Source organism: Capricornis sumatraensis, chromosome 4, assembly GCF_032405125.1.
Source record: "Capricornis sumatraensis isolate serow.1 chromosome 4, serow.2, whole genome shotgun sequence".
NCBI classification, from domain to species: Eukaryota; Metazoa; Chordata; class Mammalia; order Artiodactyla; family Bovidae; genus Capricornis; species Capricornis sumatraensis.
In genome coordinates this window covers 82620827-82633599 of record NC_091072.1, presented here as the reverse complement: position 1 = coordinate 82633599, position 12773 = coordinate 82620827, and the positions used below count along the sequence as shown (strand labels likewise).

Sequence of the window (12773 nt, the reverse complement as noted above, 5' to 3'; positions counted from 1 at the left end):
GAGGAGGGCACGCTCCGGAGCGCGCTGTCTGGCGCGGCGGCCGCGGGAGGCGGCGCTCGCGGGGCTGCAGGCGGAGTGCGCCCGGCTCCCCAGCCCTCTCCGCGCCGCCGCGCACCCCGCCCTCGGCCGCCCGCCCGGCGCGAGCGAAAACGCGGAACGCGGAAGCCGCCGCGGGATCCGGGCCGCGCGCGCCCACACGCCCCCGGCTCCGCTGCGGAAGGCTGGCGGGTCGGCGCCGGATTCCGGCGGCCGAGGGCGCGCGGAGGCCGGGCTGGTGGGACCGGCTCGGCGCCGCGGGAGAGCTGAGCTGAGTACGGGCAATCTGCGGGATGAAGTTCGCCTGGGCGCAGCCGGGGTTCTCAAGTGCAGTCGGGTCTTCTCTGCCCCGCCCCCAATTACACGCTTTTTTTTTTTAAACCAAGCATTCTGATGGATGGAAAGACAGGAAGGGTGAAGGAGCAAAAAAGACAAACCCAATTTCCTCTGATCAAACGGTTTCGGGGTTGCCTATTTGGGGTTCTTTTCCTTTGGCTTGGTCGGGGCGGGATAGTTAATTAAACTCTTACTTCGATTCCTTCCGGCGCGCCTCGCCTCGCTGGGGACCGGATTGTACTCGATCCTATCTCGTGTAATCCCACAGGCTGGGCTGTCTCCACCTTCGAGCAAGAAGCCACAGATTCAGCCTCCCCTCCCCTCCCACCCTGGTCATCTCAATAAAAACTCAAGAGTCTGAGGAGGGCATGTGAAAACCTCAGCTCGTCGCAATGTCCCGGCCTGAGCCAAGTTAGCGTGTCGCACCTAGAGTCGTATTCAAAATACTACTTTCATCACGATGATCTTTTTCCACTGGCCAAGCTACTCCATGTTTTCAGCCTGCCCAGTCTCCAGGGCTGGGCTCTCAGGCGCATTTTCTCAGATGAAGTGGAGCTCAGCTTGTTGGAAAGTTCTGCCCTGACATCTGTGTCGCCTTAGAACCTTAACCCCCCTCACTCGTTCCAGTTCCAGATCAGTGGAGTTTCATTCCACGGGGGTACTGTTTCCCCCGGGGTTGCAGAGGGTGGATCGGACAGCAGGTGTTGAGCCCAACTTGACAGGTGTCTCTGCAAATCTAGGGATTCCTTGACCTCTCAATCCCTTCTACAACCCTCTGGGACACTGTAACATCTTCCTGAAAGATGAAGATGTGTGCATGCGTGGGGGAGGGCGGTGTGTTAATCGATGGATTTTTAAATTTCTTTAAGAAAAATCAAAACAGCCAATTTTAGAAATTTTCGGAGCACCAAATCTCTTCTATATTAACTGGGAGTAGAATAAGAGAATACTGAACGAATTCTGAGTTGATGAAAAAAGGATATAAAATCAATAACATTTAAGACAAAATGAAGGGGAAATAGTACAAATTTAAGGAAAGTTTGGCCACAGCCCTGTGCTCTGCAATTCCAAATCTGATTTAGATCTCCCTGCACTGTGAAAACTTTCTCACCTCTAGTTTCACCCCTGAGTTTCTAAACCTCTGAGCACAGACCTTTCAGGAAACAAGACTGTTGCTTTTGAAGTAACTCCACTTGTTCCCGGTGTTTGTACCTGATGGGAATCTGGGGGGAAACAACCTAGGCTGTCTTGCTTCTCAGCATTTTTTTTGGAATTGTGTGTGTTTATCTTAACAGGGTTACAAATGCTTCTATTAAGCTGTAGCCTTTTAGCTTCTACCTAAACTCCAGAACTGTCCAGAAGGCTGACAAAATGATTTATTCCACCCATAGAGGTTGTGAAAATCAGTACTTATAAGGGCAGAGTCCACTCTCCATCTGTGGGTGCCTGTCTATTGTTTCAATGGACACCTTCAAGTCAAAGTAGTTTTCCAACAAATTGAATGACACCGTGGAATAGAATCAGTGGAGGATGGGGTGGAGGAAAGCATCACTGACCTGCAGCTGCATCTTCCTGAGAAAATCCTCTCTGATGGACCAGTAGGTGCTTGTGGCCAGCAGAATTGGGTATGGAGCAGCTCAAGGGAAGCATATTTATGGAAGGTGCAGTTGGATCTCCCTATTAACTGGAAACGATGCTACTTTCTTATGATGAGAAATAAATCGATAAATCAATCTGATATCAGAAGACTTAGAGCTCTGTGGTGACCTCACAAAAGTTTCATTTGTTGAGCACCTATTGTTTGGTAGCAAACATGTTGGGCACTGTAGGGTGTTCACAGTTGTCAGTTAAGGGGATTGCTGTCTGTTTAGACAATGCACTGAACAGCATCTTTTGGACCTATTGCAAAGGTGAACACTTGATCTTCAACCAGGACTCCCAAAATTACTTTGGATGGTACATGTGATAACTTGTTTTTAGAGAAATTTGAGTTCAAATCTCAGCCCAGCTGCTTCCCAAATGCAGCCTAGCATAATGTAGTTAGGATTAAAGTGGTGCTTAGGTTCTTCATTTGTAAATGAGGATAATAATATCCATCCCCAGAGAGCTGCTGGGAGGATTGAATGCTAGGCATGCAGAAACGACTCAGCAGGTAGAAAGTTTATACAGTTCTGGTATATAAGGCATTGTCTCACACCACCCTTCTCTACACCAGCCTCCAAGCAAAGTCCTGTAATTTCGGAAAGAACTATTTTGGACTTAATCTGAAAAAGTATTCTTTATTGTGGACTATTCAGTTTCTTCTGGGTCTTTCATCCTAATGGTGTTATTTTCTTTGTCTACGCAAACCAACGTGGTACAAAGTCTTTTTTTTTTTTTTTTTAGTAATTTCTTTATTATTTATTAAGCACCAGCTTAATACTGAAGACATTTCAAATCACCAGTCAACAACTCATTCTTCCCCACCCAACCCATCCCAAATTCTTGATAAAGAGCTCTTCAAGTAAAGACACACTCTTTTCTCGCCTCTGCATAAAACTTTATGAAATAAAGGCAAAGAACTGTGCACATCTTGCTGTAAATGCTGCCCACAGCTGTGGAGACAGTGTCTGTCCAAGGCTGTCTTTACTGTACAAGTCCTGAAGGACTTTTGTTCATGAATTGTCTCTTCACAAAGCAAGTCCACCACTTGTTGGGTTTATCCTTCTGAGGGTCAAAAACTTTCTCATAAAGTCTCAGTCCAGCCTCTTGCCTCAGCTGTTGTAAGTAGGCCCTCATCACTTCATCTTCCTATTTGTTTGCAGGTTTGGCATAAATGGCATTAAGTGGAAAACCAAAGGCTCTCTGGGAATGGGAAAATTAGTGGTTCTCAGTGTATACATTTCTTTCTCACCTTGGCTTCTAGAATTGTACTTTTGGGTTTCTTCCGACACTCAGAAATGTAGAGAGTTATATATATATCAAGGTCCTATAGGCTTCATTGTTAATTTCATAGCTTTTGAAGAAGACATTGGCCTTAAAGTAATAGATAGCTTCATCTACAATATCTGTATCTTTTGTCTCTCTAGGGGCAGGTCCTTTGAATGGACTTCTGATAGGCAACAGTGCCACATTTCCAATGAGTTTGGTGTCGGGGTCTATGAGGGAAGAGTGGTAAGCCGGCATCTTGGAGGTGCCCAGGTCTCAACCCCAATGAAAAGAATCTCCAAATCTTTTATAAATAAATCAATTCACTTAGGGAATGTCTATTTTTCTTTTAAAGCTTTGATAACAAATGCATATTTTTGTAAATGATATCTTTATGCACTGAAGTGTGTCCTTCAAACATTCATGAGTTGGGGCCTTCAATTCCAGTATCTCAGAATGCAATTTATTTGGAAATAGAATCTTTACAGAGATAATCAGGTTAAAATGAGGTTGTTGGGTGAGCCCTAGTCCAGTATGACTGGTGTTCTTCTAGAAAGAGCAAACACACATGCACATAGGAAGAATGCCACGTGAAGAAGGCAGAGGTCAAGGTGATGTGTCTCATAGATAAGCCAAGGAACCACCAGAATCTCAGCAGGAGACTTGGGCATAGATTCTTCCTCATGGTCCTTATGTTAGGAGAAGCACACTGACTGAAGCCACCCACCCTGGGCAGGCACCATAGTAACCATTTGCGCTAAGTTATTTTACAACAGGGAGTCCTACTAAGGAGCACAGAACTAATAAGCCATCACCAACCCGAAGAGTTCAGGAAAGGTCAAATGGAGACGCCACGTGTCCAACCACCTCCCAGAATCCTTCTGCTGGCATCAATCTTGGCTGAGCAATGCATGTGCCACCAGGAAGGACCCTGAGTAGAGTGATTGGCTGGAGAAAACCCAGAAACTAATCCCATCACCATAAAACCTGAGACCGTGTGGCAGAGCAGTTCTCCTGGGTTCCCTGACCTTCATACTCTCCGCCAGGGCGCCGGTTCCCAGTAAAGCCTCTTGCTTTGTCAGCACGTGTGTCTCCTCAGACAATTCATTTCTGAGTGTTAGACAAGACCTCCCTTTCGGGCCCTGGAAGGGGTGTCCCTTCCTGCAACACTTAGAAGGAACCAATCTTGCTGACACCTTGATCTCAGCCTTCTAGCCTCTAGGACTGTGAGACAATACATTTCTCTTGCTTAAGGCATCCAATTTGTGTACTTTGTTATGGCAGCCCCAGCTAACATACAATTCCCAACCAAGTCATGTTATGAAGGCCTTGGCTCATTGAAGAATATTCTTACATGAAGATGAATAATTCCCGATGGTTTAGGCCACAAGCTTGGTATTTTAAAAAGCAAGAACCTGATGATGTTGGCAGGCTCTGTTTGATTCCCAGGTCTGCTGGGTTCCTAGGCTTTGCTTGGTCCCTGATCCTTGTATCTCATTTGCTCACATTTGGGACTCTTTCCTGACCTGCAGACTCAGCCCTACTTAGTGTTTCCAGAATGAATCATCCTGACCCTGCAATGACCTGCATGGACTTAGCCGTAAGGCATGTTTGCCTGCTGAGGAATCCTACATAGGCTTCCCAGCAGTTTCCGGATACATTGCACCCTATTTGGTTATCCTAAAAGGTCTTTCATATTTACACTCTGCTAATCTTTCTAGTTTCTTTTCCTACCACTTCCAATCCTTGTTTGCTCTTACCGTGTTATTTACAGTTCCTCAAAAGCATCAGGCTATTATGCCTCTGTGCTTTGAACACACCTAGAATGTTACCCACTGATAAAGGTCCTCTTTTACTAACTCTTGCTTATCTTTTAAAATTCAACTCAGACATCATCTTCTTGATAGTTCATTGATGTGCATATTTGTTTTTCTGCCCATCTGGCATTTCTTTCTCCTTGGTAATGCCCAGATTTCCTTTGCGGAACCACCTTCCTTCACTGTGAGTGCGCAGGGTTTCACTGGAGACTCCTCCCTGGTTTGCTGTTGGGATCATGTGACCCAGGCCTGGAAATGGAGCACTAGATCCTCCTGATCAAAAAATTGGTTCAGGGAAGGGCATGTGTTCCAAGTCCAGGTCCTGGATTTTTTGTACAAGGTTGTAGGAATTCTACAACAACAAATTCAGCAAATCTGTACTGAGCACTGTTGTACCAGCTACCTTTTTTGCTGGAAACTCAACAGTAAACCAAACAGACAAAGTCTCTACCCCTGTGGATCTTCCTTGAGCCTCTGGATCAAACCCCATCTGTAAACAACTGCCACTGAGCTTGTCAAATTAAATCAATATCTCGTTGTTTAAGCCAGTTAGGGGTTGAAATGACTTGAAATTAAAGAAGACTAACTGATACATTCTTCCCTCATACAGATTCTACTTTGTTCAACTTTCTACTCCTTTATCACTTCATTTGTTTATTTGATTAATCAAACCTGACCTTATTCCATCAAAGTTTTGTTCACTTACAATTATGCAACAGTAACATGCAGCAAGCTAACATGAAATTTTAATTTGAAAATAGGTATGAAATGTGAAACAGAAATGAGAAAAATTGATAAAACTCACCCCATAAAGAATGGGGCACAATTTATTGTTTAGGTTTATAGCAGCCAGTATAACATGGGTTACATAATCCTTACACAATTGATAATGTCTTTAAGATTAAAGAATTGTATCAAGAGAAACACAACTATTGCTAAATCAAGAGCAGAAAGTGGCACCTTCACCCCCAGATCTTCATGAAAAAGGCTCTAGAAAAATGATAAACAATGTCCTCAGCAAAATCTTCACAGAAGCATAAACAGTATGTCTCTTGAGGCTGTTTCTCAGAGTATCCCTCAGCTCATTCTTCAGAAAATCCATGTTTCAGAAGAAGCAATTTAATTCACTCCATTTTGTGACAGACACTTCACAGAGTATATAGCAATTACATTAAAGTGAGAGGTCCAGAGTGTTCTGGTATCACATAGCAGGAGCAAGCTACACAGCTCTAGGGGCAGAGGAAGAGTCATGGAAGTGCTCCTGCAAGAAGAGGCACCTGAAAGATGAGCTAACCTAGGGAAAGATGTGTGTGTGTGTGTTTGTGAGTATGTGCATGTGTGTACAGGTATTCAAGCATTTTAGGCCGAGGGAACATCATGTGTAAGTGTGAGGTGTGTGTGCATGCTCAGTAGTGTCTGACTCTTTGTGACCCCATGGACTGTAGCCCACCAGCCTCCTCTGTCCATGGGATTTCCCAGGCAAAAATACTATAGTGGAGTGCCATTTCCTCCTCCAGGGGATCTTTCCAACCCAGGGATCAAGGCTGTGTCTCCTGCATCTCCTGTTTTGGCAGGCAGATTCTTTACCGCCGAGCCACAGGGGAAGTGAGCTGGTGAGTGTAAATATGGCAAGCCTGAGAAGATGAAACATGCCCCATCTGGCTGCAGTCTGAGGTGCAGGGGGAGGGCAGTGGTGGAGGTTTGGATGAGCCTTGAGAGATGGGCAGAGGCTGGGTCATGAATGAACCTAAAACAGGAACAAGTTTGATGGGGACGATTCAGTTTTGGATGACAAGAGCAAGTAACCTTCATATTAACTAAGAAGTTAAGTAGGAAGGAGTTAGGGAGAAAATGGTGCGCAAGAATTCAAAAGAAGAGAGTATTCCAAGAAGAGAGGAGTACCTACCTTCTTCTGCCAAATTTTAAATTGTGCAGAGCAAGGTATGTCCCACGGAGCCCTAAGAGTTCTCTCAAACCCCTAAATTAAGAGGTTTGATGGAGGTCCTCAGAGAGAGTTGAGCAGTTTATTTACATCCTCAAAGTGGACCAGCTAATCAGTGTATCCTTTAGGCAGTTCAGTTCAGTTCATTTCAGTTCAGTTGCTCAGTCATGCCCCTCTGTGGACTTTGCACCCCCATGGACTCAGCACGCCAGGCTTCCCTGTCCATCACCAATTCCTGGAGCTTGCTCAAACTCATGTCAGTCAAGTCGGTGATTCCAACCATCTCATCCTCTGTTGTTCCCTTCTCCTCTTGCCATCAATCTTTCCCAGCATCAGGGTCTTTTCCAGTGAATCCTCCTTAAATAAATGTGCACCAGGCTTTGAGGAGTTTGGCCAGCAGTGATCCTGAAATTATAATCTGTGGGGAAATACTGAACTACACCATGTTGCTTATTTTAACAGGAATTATATATTTCAATTGGAATTGGGCTTCCCAGGTGGCTCTAGTGGCAAAGATCCCGCCTGCCAATGCAAGACGTGGGTTCCATCCCTGGGTTGGGAAGATCCCTTGGAGGAAGGCATGGCAATCTACTCTAGTATTGTTGCTTGGAAAGTCCCATGGACAGAGGAGCCTGGTGGGCTATAGTCCATGGGGTGGCAAAGAGTCAGACATGACTGAGTGTCTAACACCTCACCTCTTCATATATTTCAACAGTCAGCTGATCCCAGTTGATCATCTCTTGTAAAAATTGTGTGTGAAAATTTAAGGCCATTTCAAAGCTGAGTGGGAGGAGGATGCCAGGTCAAGGTTCCTTCTCTGTCACAGCAATCTTCGTGGTCTCTGATTTGCCGTTCCTTCCACTATGGTAACCCACTCCAGTATTCTTGCCTGGAGAATCCCATGGACGGAGAAGCCTGGTAGGCTACAGCCCACGGGGTCACAGAGTCGGACGTGACTGAGCGACTTCACTTTCACTTTCCACTAGTCTGAGCCCAGAAAGCAGAGTGTGGCCTATTTCAATGTTGTGACTGCAGTGCTTTGCACAATGACTGGAACAGAATAGGTGCTTAATGTACACAGTATGATGAGTGAATACTGGGACCCAATGGAGAGCTGCTGGGCAGGAGCGAGTGAGGTGGGGGCACGTAGGGCTCATCTGCCAAGCCCTAAGGTGATCCAGCCAAGGCTGGTGTGGTACACAGGACCACAGGAGTGGTCTGCACGAGTTATAGCGCCATGTCTTTGGGCAGTAGAGACTCCGTTGATGGGGAGGCATGTGCTAGGTGAAGCAGCAGTCGGGGTTTAGGGGCAAGGTCTAACAATGTTCAACCAAAGGATCTGGGGTTCAAGGGTGGACCTGAATCCCAGTGGCTGCATTAGAAATCAGGTGAAGTCCAGTGTGGTCTCTGTGTGATAGGGATGCAGCTGCTACTTGGAGAAGCCCCATAGCAGGCCCCCAACTTTGGAGAACAAGATGAACGGCAGGCCTCCACAGTCAAAATGCGGGGGCCGGTCTGGAGAATGGATTGGTGTTTTGGTTCTATGATTCTGGCTTCCTTAGTTATCCTTCAAACCAGACGTCCCTATTGATTTCACATACCCGTGAGTTTGAGAAAAAAATCACAAAGAAGAAATATAAATGTCCTTTCACTTACAGCTGTTGACCCTATCTATTTTATTTCACAGGTACCAAGACTAATTCTTTCAATTTGATGTCTACAAAGCTTAAGACAGTGGCATAATGGCTTCTAATGACTTTTCTGGAAATATCCTGGGTTGAATGGTGCTTTATTTTCTCTCTCTCTTTTTTATTTTGTCTAAAAGGAACTGTGGAAATTGTAGTTGAATCACTGATAAATTGGCTTCTCTAGATCTTAGATTTTATCACCTATTCTCTCTTTTTATAAAAAATGGCAATTCCTGCTTCAGAATGTTGCTTATGCTTTTGGCCCCCGGGCTTAAAGACCTCCTATAGATAGCACATGGCGTTCCATAAATATCTTCAAGTGTGACCTGCAATGTCTGAATTAGCTTTTCCCCTCATCAGAGCTTTGGCTGGGACAGAAGTTCGTAGATGTTGAAGTTTATTCATTAATAATTCCACAACTCCTGGTCACACTTCCATCCCATGCCCCAGCTCCCACCCTGAGCCCAGCATATGTGGGGTATTAAAATAATATGAAGCTCAAGCAAGCATAAAGAAAAAAAAATGACATACTCAATAGTACAGTTATGGGCTCTACATGTAAAAAAGGAGCAACTTTCAAATAGACATTGCTAGATTTACATCCATTTTCTTCTGGAGTTTAAGATGGGAAGGGCGTAATTGTAGGGTGCTGGCTTCATGCCATTTCATGAGAAAAAAAAAGGAAGCTGTTGATATTGCTTACCAACCCTGAAAATTGAGGGACAGCCACGGGGTAGAAAGAGGGTGCGGGCAGCGTTTCTGATCCCTTGAGAACTGGCTCCCAGGCCGGTGCCTCCACCAGGATGTGGTTTTCTGTGAGTGAGAGCCACTGATGGACTTGGAAATTAGTCTTTTATGTTAGTGTGCTGACCACATGACTCTCCATTACTGTCTGAAAGCATTAGCAAAATAACCTGTCACTCGTGATGTGATTGAGAGAAATGTACAAAGGAAATGAGTTTACTAACTCCATTAGGTTAAAAGGCAAATGGGAGACTGAAACAATAATCAAATGGTAATATTTTAATTTTCAGAATTAGTTATCTGACAGGGCACTTCTCTTTTAATTTGGTGTTCTATATGGCGAAATGATGAAGTTTAAGGAGCTTAATAGAGGAACAGAGGAAATGAGGGTGCCGAGCAAATCAACAGGCTTAATCTTCTTTATAGAGGTTCAGAGTTACAACCCACTCTTGCTAAAAAGTACTATTCCAGCCACCTCAGGAGAATAAATCAATATGAGAAAAAGGGAAGAAAACTCAAACCCCACAGAAAAAAAAAGCTGAAAATGAAATCAATGAATTTTCCCAAATGAATGACTCATGATGCTGAGATCCCAGCCCGTGATTCTGCGTGGTGCCTGAACTTCAATATTTGCAAGTTGCGTGCAATCTCCTCTAGTCTGAAACTGCAGTTTGCCTGGAAGCAGTTATAATTCTTATTGTCTCATTAAATAGGTTAAAGCAGGCAGGCAGTCCTGTCAGCAGGGCCTGGGAGAAATGTGAATACAGTGGGAAGTTGTCTTTGCACATTGATTTTCTTTGCAAGAATCAGCAAAAGTGTGTGGGTGACAAGAGGAAGGAGGAAAGCAGGAAAAGGAGAGGCAACTCTCAAAATACCGCCAAAGGAAATGAAGCTCTTGTCACAACCATGGTGGGGATATATTGATACTATTTTTCCTCCACAATTGAGGTGGGAAGCACTCTCCATGGGAGCAAAGTCCTCCAAAATGGATCCAAGTCATTTGATTTTTCATAGTACAGATATCCATCAGTGGACTCAGTGACCAGTGCTGGGCAAGTTGCTGTTGTTACTCTTATTGACATTATTTGTATTAGAGTCTTGTGGGTTAACACAGGAGGGTGAAGTTTTCTTCTCACTTTTCTGATTTGATGCTGAAATTGTTTTAAAATGTCTAAATGAAACCTTAGCTTATTCACTGACTTATGAGCATCACCATAAGGATGGCGATGCGAGTTGTGTTGTGATCAGTAGTTAAGTGGCTCATTTTCTTCCTATTCTGTTTATGAGTGAGGTTGCTGACATAGCAGCTAGGTGGTGGCAAAGTTTTTACCATTTCTCCCTATCACCTGGTGCTTTGCACACTGCTTTCCTCTTATTTGGCATGGATTGTGTGCATTAAATCTCCACCAACTAGACTGTTGGCCCTTGGAGGGCAAGGCTTGTCTCCGAGGTTTCTTCCTATCCCTCACATACACCTATGCATGTGGAACTGTGTCTTCACATCGACCATGTGTTGGTCGATGACTCGTATTGATTAAGTGTGTATTTCTACATCCTCGGTGCGCTCTGAGCACAGAATTACAGAAGAGCTGTGGGAGACTCATTTTATGGAAGAGGAAACTGAGAAAAAAGAGAAAAAATGTACTCACAGCACAGGGTCCAGCGGGGATTAGAACTCAGCTGTCAGACCTGTGTGTGTTTCTTTTGTTCCTTCCCAGTTGGAGAAACTGGTATCACTAAGTAAAGTGCAAGAGACCAGGGTGAGTGGGAAAACAAATTCATGGCACACAGCCTGGGCTGCTACGACATCATTCTCAACCTGGAGCGTGATGCTGTTTTGTAAGTAGAGCACAGGGAGTTCTGCACGTTGCTCAGGACCCAGGGCTTTTGCAAATGCGTCTCTGTCTTGACGCAGGGCAAAGAGAATGTTCCACAAAGCAGTGGCTCCCAGGCATGAGTCTAGAGAGAAAGAAGGAACGTGGCAGCCAATAGAGTGCCTACTGGCTTTCTTACCCGAGGCCTGGGCTGCCTGATTTTCTGTAAAGGTTCTTTTTAAGCAGCTATTTTGGGGCCACTGGCTGCGGGCAAAACATTCTTTTCTTTGACCACAATCCAAAGGCAAGCATACAGGAGGGCTTTTTTTTTTTTCTGTTGGCATCCCAAATAATGGCCTCCTTTCCTCCCCTCTCTCCCTCTTTCCCTCCTGAGAATATTTGTTGATCACCTACTATGTGCTGAGCACAGTGCTGGGTAGATGATGTGGAGATAGCTATGAAAAAATCAACTGTCTTGTTCTGGAATGCAGGGTTTATTAGGGAGACGAATGTCATCATTATTTGCCTGGCAGTGAGATAAACACTGAAGAGGCATCTACAAAGTGGGAGCACAAAGGAAGAGGCAACTAAGGACATCTGTGGGGCCAGGCGAGTGTTTCCGAGGCAGTGGCATTGAGTCTTGATGGGAGAGTTATCCGGTGGGGTGGTTTTGTTGGAAGATGGGAGCCTGGCAGAGGGGACAGCCAGTGCAGACGCAGGAAAATGCAAGAAACCCACAATGCTTGGGAACCCAGGAACAGTTTGGAGTGGTAGAAAGTGAGGAGTTGTGTGTATGTGGGGGCAGGGTGGAGCTGAAAGCCCAGGCAGGAAAGTAGAAATCCAAAGGACACTGGATGCTGTGCTAAGGAGTTTATATTTTAGCTCAAGGTAATGGGGAAGAAAGAACCAGCAGAGCAGAAACCGACTATACTCAGGTCCTTTTCCTCAAAGTAACACGCATTGCTGAATATAAATAGCTCTGCTAAAGGAAAAATAGACTGGGCTCATTTCATTTTCCTATAAAGATGAAAATTAGTTCTTGGAGATACCTTTTGCTTTCGCAATTATTAAGCTTTTCCAATTGGTATGCAATAAGCAAATCTTGTTTTTCATGGACATAAAATGTACTTTCAAAGTTAATGGAAAGGGCAATGGACTGGGAATTGTCCTGAGACCTGGGTTCTAGATCTAGGACCCCCATTAACAGAGGGTGTGGGAATCCCCTATGCTGGGTCTTTCTCATTCATCAGGTCAGGGGATGGGAACAGGAGCTCTCCAGGGACCTTTTAGCATTAGGATTGGAGTGTGTAACTTGTGTGTATGCATGTGTTTCTGTGTGTATCGGTGTATTTATATCTAGCCTAATTCCAATAAGAATATGAGGCAATAGAGAATAAAAGGCACTGATTCAATGAGTCAAACTCTTAAGGCTGTCATAAACATAAACAAAGCAAAATAAAATAGCCTACTGATTCTCACCAAAACTAGA

The 12773-nt window shown here is 44.7% G+C and overlaps 1 pseudogene; it reads right to left on the bottom strand.

The window, feature by feature from the left end:
• Positions 1-2997: 2997 nt before the first annotated feature.
• LOC138079148 (actin-related protein 2/3 complex subunit 3 pseudogene) lies at positions 2998-3537 on the bottom strand (annotated as a pseudogene).
• Positions 3538-12773: the final 9236 nt, after the last annotated feature.